Below are 12,448 nucleotides of genomic sequence, written 5' to 3' on the forward strand. Positions count from 1 at the left end.
GCCCAGCAATCTGCCTGAGTCTCTCACAATGGGATGGTTCAGGGTGACAAATCTGACCACACTAGCACCCAATCCACCTTCCTCTCATCTTCTCCACTGAATTTCTTTGAATTTATTGCCATTGTCTCTGCCCCACTGCCCATCGACTGGCACAGCTGTCAGATTAATTGCCTTAATACCTCTGCTTATGTGACCTTTTTGCTCAGAGATCTTCAGTGGCTCCATATTGCCCTTCGAGTTAAGCAAAATCTTCCTCCTTGGGCATTACAGACCCTCCCAAGTGGGGCCCCATGGAAACCTGAGGCTGCATCTCCCACAACTCCCCACGTTGACTCATCTTGGTATCCCTAACACCTATCCTGCGTCTGGTAGCAAGTTGATGTTTATCGAAAGAGAAGGAGAGCATGTTGAAGCTATGTAATGATTAACATGTCCTCTGCATTATAGACAGGGAGCAATTTTTGTTTGTTCATGCATTGTCTTCCTTGGTATGTTGCATTATCAGCTCTCCTTAAAATCCTTCTGATGACGTCTCTTTCATTTGGATATTGCTGGCTCGTGGCTTCTGACTTGACACAGAATAAGAGCTCAATGAAAACACGTGGCCCTACCCACTGAACCCACCCATGCTTTCCCAATGGAATTCATTCCTTTCACATCAGTGGCTTTGCTCACATTGTTCTCAGTCCCCTCCTGACTATCTGAGCTCTGAAATCCCAGCCTTCCTTCACGGTGCCTTTTACATATGCTTCTTTATAACTGTATATGCTGTGGGTAGTAAAGCAGGGAGCTTCTTTCCTTGGCTTTTCTCTAGGGGTCTTCTTTGGCACCTACTCACCTTCATCGAGCTTGGCGCCATCCTAGCATCACAAGAAGGCAGCAGCCCTGGAGGCTGTGGACATCATTTCCAAACAAAGCCAGACTGAATGGTAGACAGCATCCACCTGCTCACCTTCATTTATCAGTGAGAAAATTGGGGTCCTGACAGAGGACGTGAATTGTCCAAAGTTCCGTAACTCAGGTCTCTGAACTCCCACCCTTGGGCTTACTGTTAGAAGAAAGGTGAGTTTGTGTGCAGTGGTGGTCATTTCTGATACTGACCAGTAAGAGATGATGTCTTTCAAAATATTATCCTTATTCCTGTAACATGGAGTAAAATAAATACTCAATTGTACAGACATAAAACTTAGGTCTCAGAATATCAAGGAACAATTCTACCTAACAATTGCGTAACAGTGTCATCTTGATAGATTTATCTTAATCTTAATAGTATAGCTAATAATAAAATATTGTAAAGTATGCCTTCTCTTTATGAAACAGGATAAAGCATTGCCTTTTATTTATAAATCAGGTAGGTCGATAAGGTGAAGAAATCTATGACTATGTCTGTAAATGTCAGGAAGCATATTCCAAAGGTAAAAAATGCATGAAAAATTATGTGTGCCTTCCCTGCACACCTGGTTAACTATATACACTCTGATCACAACCAAACACCTAGTTTACTGGATCAGCCACGTACGTATTGGGGAAGTCTCACACAGGGATGCTCCGGGTATTCCCTGGACTGGTGTATGTGACATTATAGCTTTCAGGTGAAGGATGAGAGCATATAACATTAGATGAAAAGAAAAAAAAAATCACTTAACACTGTGGACCAGACTTGGGGCAAGAACACAAGATCAACTCAGTAGAAAAGGCTTTGAAACTGGGCATGGTGGCTCACACCTATAATCCCAGCACTTTGGGAGCCTAAGGCAGAATGATGGCCTGAGCACAAGAGTGAAAGACCAGCCTGGACAATCATGGCAAGACCCCATCTCCACAAAAAATACAAAACTTAGCTGGGCGTGGTGGAGTTCACCTGTAGTCCCAGCTACTCAGGAGGCTGAGGTGGGAGGATCCGTTGAGCCCTGGAAGGTTGAGGTTGCAGTGAGCTGTGCTCACACCACTGTACTCTAGCCTGGACAACAGAGTGAGACCCTGTCTCAAATAAATAAATAAATAAATTTAAAAAAAGAAAAAGAAAAGAGAAAAGAAAAAGGCTTTGAAGCTAGAACTTCCCGAATGTAGACTTGAGGCAAAGCCCAAGGTGGGGCTTAGATAAGGGTGATCACAAGTCCTCAGGAAGGCCAACTTTGAGACCCAGGTCAGAACATAACATAAACATTTACACTTAGTTGAACACAGGAATGTCGGCGAACTAGAGTTCTTGTTTACAAAAATAAATGAATAATGTTGCTGTGTTTTTTATTTTTGTTTTCTCCCATCAACTTCTCCATTGGATAAGCAAAAAAAAACAAGTCATTGAAATAAAAATGACCTTGACTTCACTTGTTTCTGGGACAAAGAAGACAGGGCACCTGAAGTTTTGGATGTTTGAAAAATGTGCTAAAGAAGGCTCAACCCCTGGGAGCTTGGGAAGATCTGTTTTCCAGGTGTTACCCCAGGGGACAATGGCACTCCTCACTCCTCACTTGTCCACTCTGGCTGGGCCAGCATCCATCCTTGCTCCATGACCTTGCATGCATCTTTCCAACAGAACAGGGTCTATTGAAAGGTAGACCTCTTGAATCTGGGGTCTATGTCTACTGTGTCATTATTCAGGGCCGATGCATGCCAGGTGAGCAATAAGTACAGATGCTTCTCTCACTAATGCTTCTCTATTATTTAATATCTTCCTCACCTTTATTCTGAATCTCAAATTCCCTTGTCTAGTTGCCTTGGCAAGTCATCAAATAAAATCTGTAGACACTTGTTATTAACACCTCATCAGATATATGATTTGCAAATATTTTCTCTCAGTCCACAGGCTACCTTTTCATTATGCTGGTTGTTTCTTTTGCTATGCAGAAGCCTTTTAATCAGATGTTGTCTCATTTGTTTATTTTTGCCTTGGTTGCCTGAGCTTTTGGTGTAATATCCAAAAAATTTATATCGAGGACTTCCCCCCTATGTTTTCTTTTAGGAATTTTATGGTTTCAGTTCTTAAATTCAGGACTTTAATACATTTTGAGTTAATTCTGTATGGTATAGGGTAATAATCCAGTTTTATTCTTTTACATGTGGATATTTAGTTTTCCTAACATAATTTATTGAAGAGACTTTCTCCATTCTGTATTTTTGGTGGTCTTGCTTAAAGTTGGTTGACCATATTTTTTTGAGTGTATTTCTGGGATCTCTATTCTATTCCATTGGTCTGTGTGTCTATTTTTAATGCCGGAACCATACAGTTTTGATCACTGTAGCTTTGCAGTATAACTTGAAATCACAAGAAACACACATAACTCAATATAGAAACAAACAAACATAACCCAATTTTAATAAATGAGAAAGGGACCTGAATATACATTTTTCCAAAGTAGATATATAAATAAATGGCCAATAGGTATATGAAAGTGTGTTTAACATCACTAATGACCAGGGAAATGCAAATCAAAATCACAATGACATGTCACTTCATACCTGTAAGTCCAAAGATAACAGTGTGGATGAGGATGCAGAGAAAAGGGAACACTTGTGCACTGTTGCTGGGAATGTAAATTGGTAGAGCTCTTATGGGAACTAGTATGGAAATTCTTTTAAAAATTAAAAATAGAATTACCATGTGATCCAGCCATCTGTCTGCTGGGTGTATAACTAAAGGAAATGCATTAAGCACCTCTTAGAGATATTTGCACTCTCATGTTCATTTAGTCATTATTTGCAATAGCCACTATATGAAGACTACCAAATATCCATCAAAGAGTGAATGATTACAGCAATTGTGGTATTTCTGCCCTTTGCTACAACATGGATGAAACTGGAAGACACTATACTAAGTAAAATAAGCCTGACACAGAAAGGCTAATACTGCATGATCTCACTTGTATGCCAAACTGAAAAAATAGAAGTGGAGTGCATAGGAGCAGAGGGCAGAATGGTGGTTGCCAGGAGCAGGGAGGGGTGGAAGTGGGGAGAGTAGGTGAAAGGCGTGAATTTACAGTTATGCAGCATAAGTAAGTCTAGAGACTCGTTGTGCTGCATGAGAAATATGGCCAATAAGATTGAATAGCACACTAAAAACTTGCTGAGAAAGTAGATTTTAGGTGCTCTCACCAGACACATGCACAGAAAGTAACTATGGAAGGTGATGGATACATAAATTTGTTTGACTGTAGTAATCAGTTTCCTAAATGTGTGTATATCAAATCTTGTATACCTTAAATCTATGCAATAAAAATGTATTTTAAAACACTTATTGAGCACCCTTTGTGTGTATAGCACTGAACTGGGTCCTAGAAAACAACAATATACAGTTTAAGACACATTCCCTGTCCTCAAGAAGCTAAAATTTCATAGGGGAGATAAAATAAGATGTATCTACAGCTAACATAAGTAGGGATGCTGCTCAACACATGATTTAATACCAAATTAATGGCTCAGCTCTGATGACACGGCTCCTCTCTCATTACACTTTGTTTAATAGCTCATTTGTTTGTATCCTGCCCTATCTTCTGTACTCTGAGAGACAGAAACTATGTCTGTATTTAAATTCTGACTTCCAGCAGCTACTCCCAGTTCCAGACACTTGGGGAAGTGGGAAATAGGAAGCATTTATTGAATAAAGGAAGGAAGCAATTAGTTCAGGGTAGGGCGCTTGGGAAAGAGCACCAAAAAAAATAGATGAGGGGGTGTTGAAGCTGGCTCTTGAAGGCAGTGAAACTGTGGACGAATATGTGGCCTGCCCATGTCAGTTAACTGGCAGTGAATGGAGTGCCATCTGTCTTCATGAGATGGAAAGAAGACTGGTCGGTCAACCGCAGACTGGACCTGAGCGTAAAACAATGAGGACAAGAAGCTGCCCCCATGCAGGGAACCGTAGCAGCCTCAGCCTCCTTGAGAAAGCTCAGTGCCACATCCTAACCGCTAGAGCACCAGGGGTGCTAGGAAGCTCTTGTTTGAGATGTGCAGTGGTGACTGGCGTGCATTGCAGAGAAAGTGCAGAGGATAGAATAAACATTTCCTCAATTAATTAATAGCGTGAAAGTTGAGAGAATGAAAATTAGCCTAAAGGGTAATGTATGTTTATCTCCTAGTTGGTGGGAATCTTGCCCACCATCAATAATTGCATGTTGGAGTTTCGTGGTGTTGCATGAGGAGTGAATTCGGAAGCTAGAAACTGCTCCTAGGCCCTGCAGTGAGTCCAGAAATCCTTCCCATCATTTTGCCTGCGATGCTTCTCTTTCATGACACTGTGCCTCTCATGCAGCTGGAATCAGTGCTTGACATTTTATTTACTCCTGATGCCTGCCTTTTATTTTGCCTTAAAAATTCTCCAATTACTCTTCAAAACTCACCTCTTAGCGACCGTGCTCCCACTCCCATGCCTCCAGGCCTCGATGTCCCCTTGGCTTCTTGTCCTTACCCTGGTGCAGTGCTCAGCCTCATTGCAGGCTCCTGATGAGCTGTGGGGTTTGCCAGCGCCCACACCTGTGTCCGTGCCTGTGCAGGGCTGCTTTTTCAGATGGCCCCCTGCACCGCACCTGCACTTTTGTTGCCTGGCTGGCCCAGGTGTCAATCTCCACAATGCCTCCCTGACTGCTGCCAGCTCCTGCCTCCGTTTTCCCGGGCCGGGGGCAGTCCTCCTCCCACCGGGTCCCCACAGCACTCAGAATGTCGGCTTTATAGCATGGTGGGCAGGTGGCTGTTTCTTCTTGGCTATGTCATCGTGGCCAATGACCAAGCTCTATGTCGATATCCTAATTGAGGGAAAAATTCAATGATCAAATACACGCATTGGCTTTCTGTTTATCACTCTCTTTATAATTTAACCATGTATTTCTAAGTCCTATGCCTCATTTATAATTTCCATCATCTTAACTACTTTCTAGTACAAAAGAGTAGAACACATGGCATTCCAGTGCATTACAAAGGATTTGTATACTTTAATTTGCTGAGGACAATAGCAAAGAAAAATCACTTGATTTTATAAATACATAATTAAAATATAATTTTATGTTTCTTTTTTTTTTTTTTTTTTGGATAAAAATCTCACCCTTTTTCCCCGGCTGGGCTTCCGTGGGACCATCTCAGCTCACTGCAAGCTCCGCCTCCTGGGTTTACGCCATTCTCCTGCCTCAGCCTCCCGAGTAACTGGGACTACAGGCGCCCGCCACCTTGCCTGGCTAGTTTTTGTATTTTTTTTTTAGTAGAGACGGGGTTTCACCGTGTTAGCCAGGATGGTCTCGATCTCCTGACCTCGTGATCCGCCCGTCTCGGCCTCCCAAAGTGCTGGGATTACAGGCTTGAGCCACCGCGCCCGGCCAATTTTATGTTTCTTAAGAATATCAACTTAAATTTGGCTATAATACAATTACTAAGCCTGAATCTTTTTGTGGATATGTGAAGTATAATGACAGGTAAAAATGTTAGTTAGGATATTGTATTTCAGAATTTGCTTATTTGCGAATGTTTCTTCTGTCTCAGTCAACACTAGAGAAAGATATTTGTTGGGTGACAGCAGACGTGTAGAGGTGCAGGCAAATACAAAAAACAGGAGGACGTCATGGGGCTGAGGCCTGAGCCGTGTGGCTGGCAGTCCTGCTGCAAGTGGACTCCGCCTGCCAGGGCTCTAGATGTAGGATTTAGGGGAGCCGCACAACTGGCTGCACCTTGGCTCCCTGTCTGCACAATGGAGGCAGGAATGACAGCAGCCATGGAGCTTTCTTCCCACGCTGTACAACGTGAGGCTTCTAGACACTAGGGCAGCATCAGGGAGTGGTCTTTACTGGTGAGAGGAGCATGGACGCCAACTCCAATAGCATGAAGGGCTGTGGCCACCGCCTGGGGGACAAGCACTGTGCAGACCTCCATGTGGGGCACCTCGCATCCGACATTATCTAACCACAGCGCAGTGCCATGTTCTGGTCCATAATAACAGAAATGCAATGTATTTTTAGAAGTTTTCCCATTCTAGAGTCACTCAATCATGGGATGGTGACTTTTTTTTTTTTTTCAAGACAGAGTCTTGCTCTGTCACCCAGGCTGGAGTGCAGTGGTGCAGTCTTGGTTCACTGCAACCCCCACCTCCCTGGTGAAATGCATTTTAATCATATTTGCATCATTTTAATCATATTTATGACATTGATTTTTTTTTAAGTGCAACAGAACGGTGCATGCCCTGTGATGCCGGCAAGACGAGGCCTGACCCTCTGACTCTAGGAATGCAGAACAGTCTGCCTTGGGGACCCAGAAAACTCATCACTGGGGCCAATTTGAAAGAAAAGAGCAGAAGAGTTGATGTCTGAACTGTCCAGAGGAACAGACAAAACTCGAGACCTCTGTGAAGAATTGGAATTTTTGACCTGAAGAAAAATAATTTTCCACTCCCAGGCTGCCTGCCTCATATTAGACGTGCTCCTCTGAAATGTGTCTGCTGGTCATTGTGTGACCCATTTACACAAGCTGATCATGAGAACAGATGTGAATTAAACTTCTTCCTAGACAGTCAATACATCCGACACTCTTGCACCGCACTGCATCTTCCCAGGCGAAGGGTGAGGATGAATTTGCTCCGTGCAGTTTTCTTCATTGCACACTGAGGGCTCCTAGCACCAGCGGGGTGAGGAACGTGCACCTTCCTCCTGGGGAGGCCAGTAGCCCTGTACAGGAGCAGCTGCAGCTGAGGGGCAAAAAGCCTCCAGGCCATCCCCAGGAAGGGCAGCTTTTGAACTCTCTGCCTTGGGAATCCCTTGAGTTTCATGACCTTCAAGCTGAGCACGAGGCTAGGGATATCTGGGGATTTGCACTTTAACTGCAAATGCCACGGTTTAATTTTTCAGGATCACTCCTAAAAGGGCAGTTTGAGGATTTGATGAGGATGTTTGGTTGGAGACAGGTCCTGGAAACACCAGGCTTTTCCTTCGTGGTGTTTTGTTTGTTTGTTTTGTTTTGTTTTGTTTTGGGCAGAGTCTTGCTCTGTCACCCAGGCTGGAGTGCAGTGGCGTGATCTCGGCTCACTGCAACCTCCACCTCCCAGGTTCAAGTGATTCTCCTGCCTCAGCCTCCCGAGTAGCTGGGACTACAGGCACTTGCCCCCACTTGCAGCTAATTTTTGTATTTTTAGTAGAGATGGGGTTTCACCATGTTGGCCAGGATGCTCTCAATCTCTTGACCTCGGGATCTGCCCGCCTCGGTCTCCCAAAGTTCTGGAATTATTTGGTGTTTGATTTAAAAGTGCTACTTGGTACAGACAGGGGTACTGACATCTTTGTCTTGGTACTGAACTGAGCGCGGTTCCTCTCAGGATATTCAGGGTAAGGATTTTTAGACGCAGCCCTGCTACACGGCCTGGGTGGTCTGGACGAAGGCCTACCATTCTGCTTTATAGGAACAGATGATTTGCTCTTGATAATGTTAAGTACAGAGGCCTTAATGCGTTTGGCTGTTGTCTGAGGTTTATACTAATTACATCATCGGCACTGCCACTGCAGGTCCACATCTCGAATCAAATGCTGGAGGCAGCATGGCTTAGCAAAGCTATCCTGCACTTTGACTTCATGCAGACGAGATGGTGAGAGTCTCAGCTTAGTCACTCTATAGGTGTGCAATCTTACATGACTTATTTAATGCTTGGAGACTTGTTTTTCTCATCTGTAAAACTGGAATAATATTTATCCTGTTAGATTATGAATGACTGACAAGCTGCTATGGTTTGGATGTGATTTGTCCCTACCAAACTGTATGTTGAGGCTTGGTCTGAAATGGGGTGGCGTTGGGAGCTGATGCCTTCAGGAGGTGACTGGATGGTTAAGATGGATGCATCTCTTTCTTCCAAGTCTGCGTTAGCTCCTGCGGGCGGGGGGATTAGTTCCTACGAGATCAGGTAGTTATAAAGCAAGACTGGCTGTCCTGGTTGGTTCCTCTTTGCACATATCTTTTTCCCCTTCCTTTACTGTAATGTGGAACCAGAGCTAAGCAGGTACTTCTTGGACTTCCTGGCCTCCAAAACTGTGAGCCAAATAAACTTCTTTTCTTTATAAATTGCCCGGTCTCAGGTGTTCTGTTAGAGCAACACCAAGAGGACTAAGACGCATGGCTGCACATAGGAAGGTGTCAATGCATGGCAGCTGTTAGCACCGTCTGATTAGAACCTGCAACGTTTCCATCTGCTCATGACCATTTATTCAGCCCTTAGATGGTTGCAGGCACGGACTAGGTGCTGAGGGCAAAAAGCGGCTGAGACAGCATTTTTAAACTTACAGTGCTTTCTCATGTCAACTTGAAACCTTCGTAGATACGAAGATGCAGGGCCATGAATGTTCAGCTTTTGCACCCTTTTAAACTTATACAAGATGGTGGTGTCTTTTATGCACAGTGAGTTCTTTTTCTTCCATTTAGTCCCTCAGGAGGCGGTGATGACACCTCAGCAGACAGGTGTTTTTCATGATATTCTGATTCCTGCACAGGGATCGCGTGGCTTCTTGCCCTGGTCTGTGCTGCCCTAGAATCTTTGTCTGAAGATTGTGCTCTGTGATTGTTTTTCTGCCTCCCCCAGAGTCGAGGCTCTGGCCAAATGTAATGCAGAGGTGAGACCAGCATGTTGGCTGCCAATCTGCCCACGACATGTCCGCATGGACCCTCTGTCCACCCCAAGGCTGCTGTCCTGGTTCTGAGACTCAGCGTGTCACCCCGTAGATCCCGTGAGTCCTGATGGCAGCCTCCTCCAAGCCATCCAGACTGCACCATGGGGATGAATCTTAACACAGGCTCAGTCATGGGTCACTCCTGCCCAAACTTTCAGTGGACGGTGGTGGTGCTGCCCCCACCGGACTGGCCTCATTCCTCTCTCAGGGGCGCCATGCTCTCTGCTCCCTCTGACCACACGCAGATGGGCCTCGTGTACACCTTGTCTGTGTCTCCTCAGCCTTAGCTCAGTGTGGCCTCACTTCTTCCAGCACCCTCTGAGCTCTGCCCCAAATGATGGCTTCAGAATTGGCCGTCCTTCAAGACCACGTCCCAGGGGCTGTCCTCCATAAGGAGCCTTTGAACCCCTCCTCTGCACTCTACACACCCCACACCATGGCCAGCCCCACAGACACACCTCCTCTTCTTAGGGCTTGAGCGTCTCGAGAGGGGGAACCTCCTCAACATCCCACCTTCCCCTCCTCCTGCCCCTGTCTTGAAGTCTTTGGAGCACTGTGCTTCTCCAAAATAGAAGTGTTCAAGGAAAGTGTGTTGGATTGTGTAGAAACAGAGGGGTGCGAGTCACACTTCGTGTCTGCGGTCAGCTACAGTAGACTCTGTTTCTGCCAATGCCTACTCTGTCCCCACCCTGCTGTGATTGCCTGCACTGGGCTTGGGAAGGAGCTCCACCTGGAGCCCCGTGAGCCCTTTCATGAAGTGCAGGAGGATGCCACAGGCTGTGGTTTCCTTACGATGTTCTGCTGCCCAGGGGCCGCCACACCTGTCATTCTCCGCTGTATCCGAGGGGCTGTAATTAGAGTCACAGCCAACAGCACTCACCCTGCACAGCTCCTGGGAGAGAAGGATGGAGTTTCTGTTTGCAGAACTTTGACCCTTTCTGGGCATGTGGCAAACAATCTTTGCAATGGGTTTATGTGCGCAAAAGAGTGGTCCTTTGGAAGTTTCCAGCACATGTGTATGTTCCTTTCACTCGCCGCAACCTCAGTGATGCCAGGTGGGGGTGACTTAGATGGAAAGAAGGACACAGATGATCCCTTAGCCTCACAAGTGTTTACTTCACTTTTTAAATTATTATTATTATTTGAGATGGAGTCTCGCTCTGTTGCCCAGGCTGGAGTGCAATGGCACGATCTTGGCTCACTGCAACCTCTGCCTCCCGGATCCAAGCAATTCTCCTGTCTCAGCCTCTCGAGTAGCTGGGATAACAGCCACTCACCACCATGCCTGGCTAATTTTTGTATTTTTAGCAGAGATGGGATTTTACTATGTTGCCCAGGCTAGTCTCGAACTCCTGACCTCAGGTGATGCACTCATCTTGCTCTCCCAAAGTGCTGGGATTACAGGGCAAAAGCCCTGCCTGCTTCACTTTAAATTCTAAGTCTGTCCCCACCCTCAAATCTGTGGAGCAAATTATGCAGGAACCAAGCTTAAATTAAGCCTTGGTTATAGTGGGCTTGACTCAAGTTTTGGGAAGAAATGAAAGAGAAAAGAAAAAGATGCCCTGGACACAGATGGGAAGAACAGGTTGCAGGAAGAATAAGGCAATGGGTGGAACCTTGAGGAACATGGGCCAGTGATGGCCGCCTGGAAGTCAGCTCCTAGCTTCTGTCACATTGCAGGTGTTTTGCAGATAGCTCTTAAGGTTGAGGGTCGCCCCCGCCACTATCCCAAACCAACCTCCATATAATGAAGGCAGAATGCTGGGTGGAGGGAGCCAGGGGCACAGACAGGCTGGTCCTGACAGCCTGGCGTGTGTGAGCACAGGAAGGCCTGGTTTCACAGGAGAAGGAGCTCTGCAGTTCCCACGTTGGGGCCCAGGATGTACTCCCAGCTCCTACAACCACCGAGGAGGAGCAGGTTAGACACCTCGTTTCACTGACCTCGGAGTGGACCCATAGGGAGGTGGAGTAGCTTTGCAGAAGCCACAGCGGGTCATGGGTGATGGTGGGATTCTTCCCGCTCTGCGGAGCCCTCCTGTGATGAAAGTCAGTTGGATATAAATTTGGCTTTGGGGAAGGGGTTTCGCTTCTCTGGCCGTATTTCCTGATCTGTAATATGAGTGTGGCAGGAGCACATGAGACATGGGGTCCCTCCCAGCTTGCTCAGGGCATCTCAGGTGTGTGACTCAATGTTTGCTCCAATCTCAAAGCTGGCTTCTGTGCTATATGAGGAATAATCACCAAGACTGGCTGACGGGGCCTGGCAGGTGCATCTCTGAAAGGTTCTACAAATGCATAGAGGGCTCAGCAAAAAGACCTGAGATTCAGGCCAGATTTGATAAATAGCAGGGTGGTCTCCAAGTAGTTCTGCCTGTGATTTTGTGGTTTGATGTCCCCAGAAGCTAGTGGGTGGGTGGGGTCGTTCAGAGGGGCAAGAGGCTGGCTGCTTTGATAGCCTCCGGAAGGCTGTGTTTTCTTAGTTCTATGCGGAGAGTTCCCAGGGCATTGGCCTACATGGTTGGTCTGCATTTCACGTGAGTGTGCGTTTTGGTTTTTAACTACATAATTTCTTTATGGAAACCAGTAATTAAAAATTATTGTGCGACAAGTGACTCTGCATTGAACAAACCTACATACTTAGTAAAACTCACACAATAGGCACTTTAGGAGCTCACTCATGGGGAAAATCACTTCCAGATAGGGCAGTGGTGGCTGGAAGAGGGGATGGAGGAAGGTGTAGGGGTGGGAGGCTGTGGGCTGGGAAGAGGGGATGGAGGAAGGTGTAGGGGTGGGAGGCTGTGGGCTGGGAAGAGGGGATGGAAGAA

Source organism: Colobus angolensis, unplaced genomic scaffold (assembly GCF_000951035.1).
Source record: "Colobus angolensis palliatus isolate OR3802 unplaced genomic scaffold, Cang.pa_1.0 Scaffold53, whole genome shotgun sequence".
NCBI classification, from domain to species: domain Eukaryota; kingdom Metazoa; phylum Chordata; class Mammalia; order Primates; family Cercopithecidae; genus Colobus; species Colobus angolensis.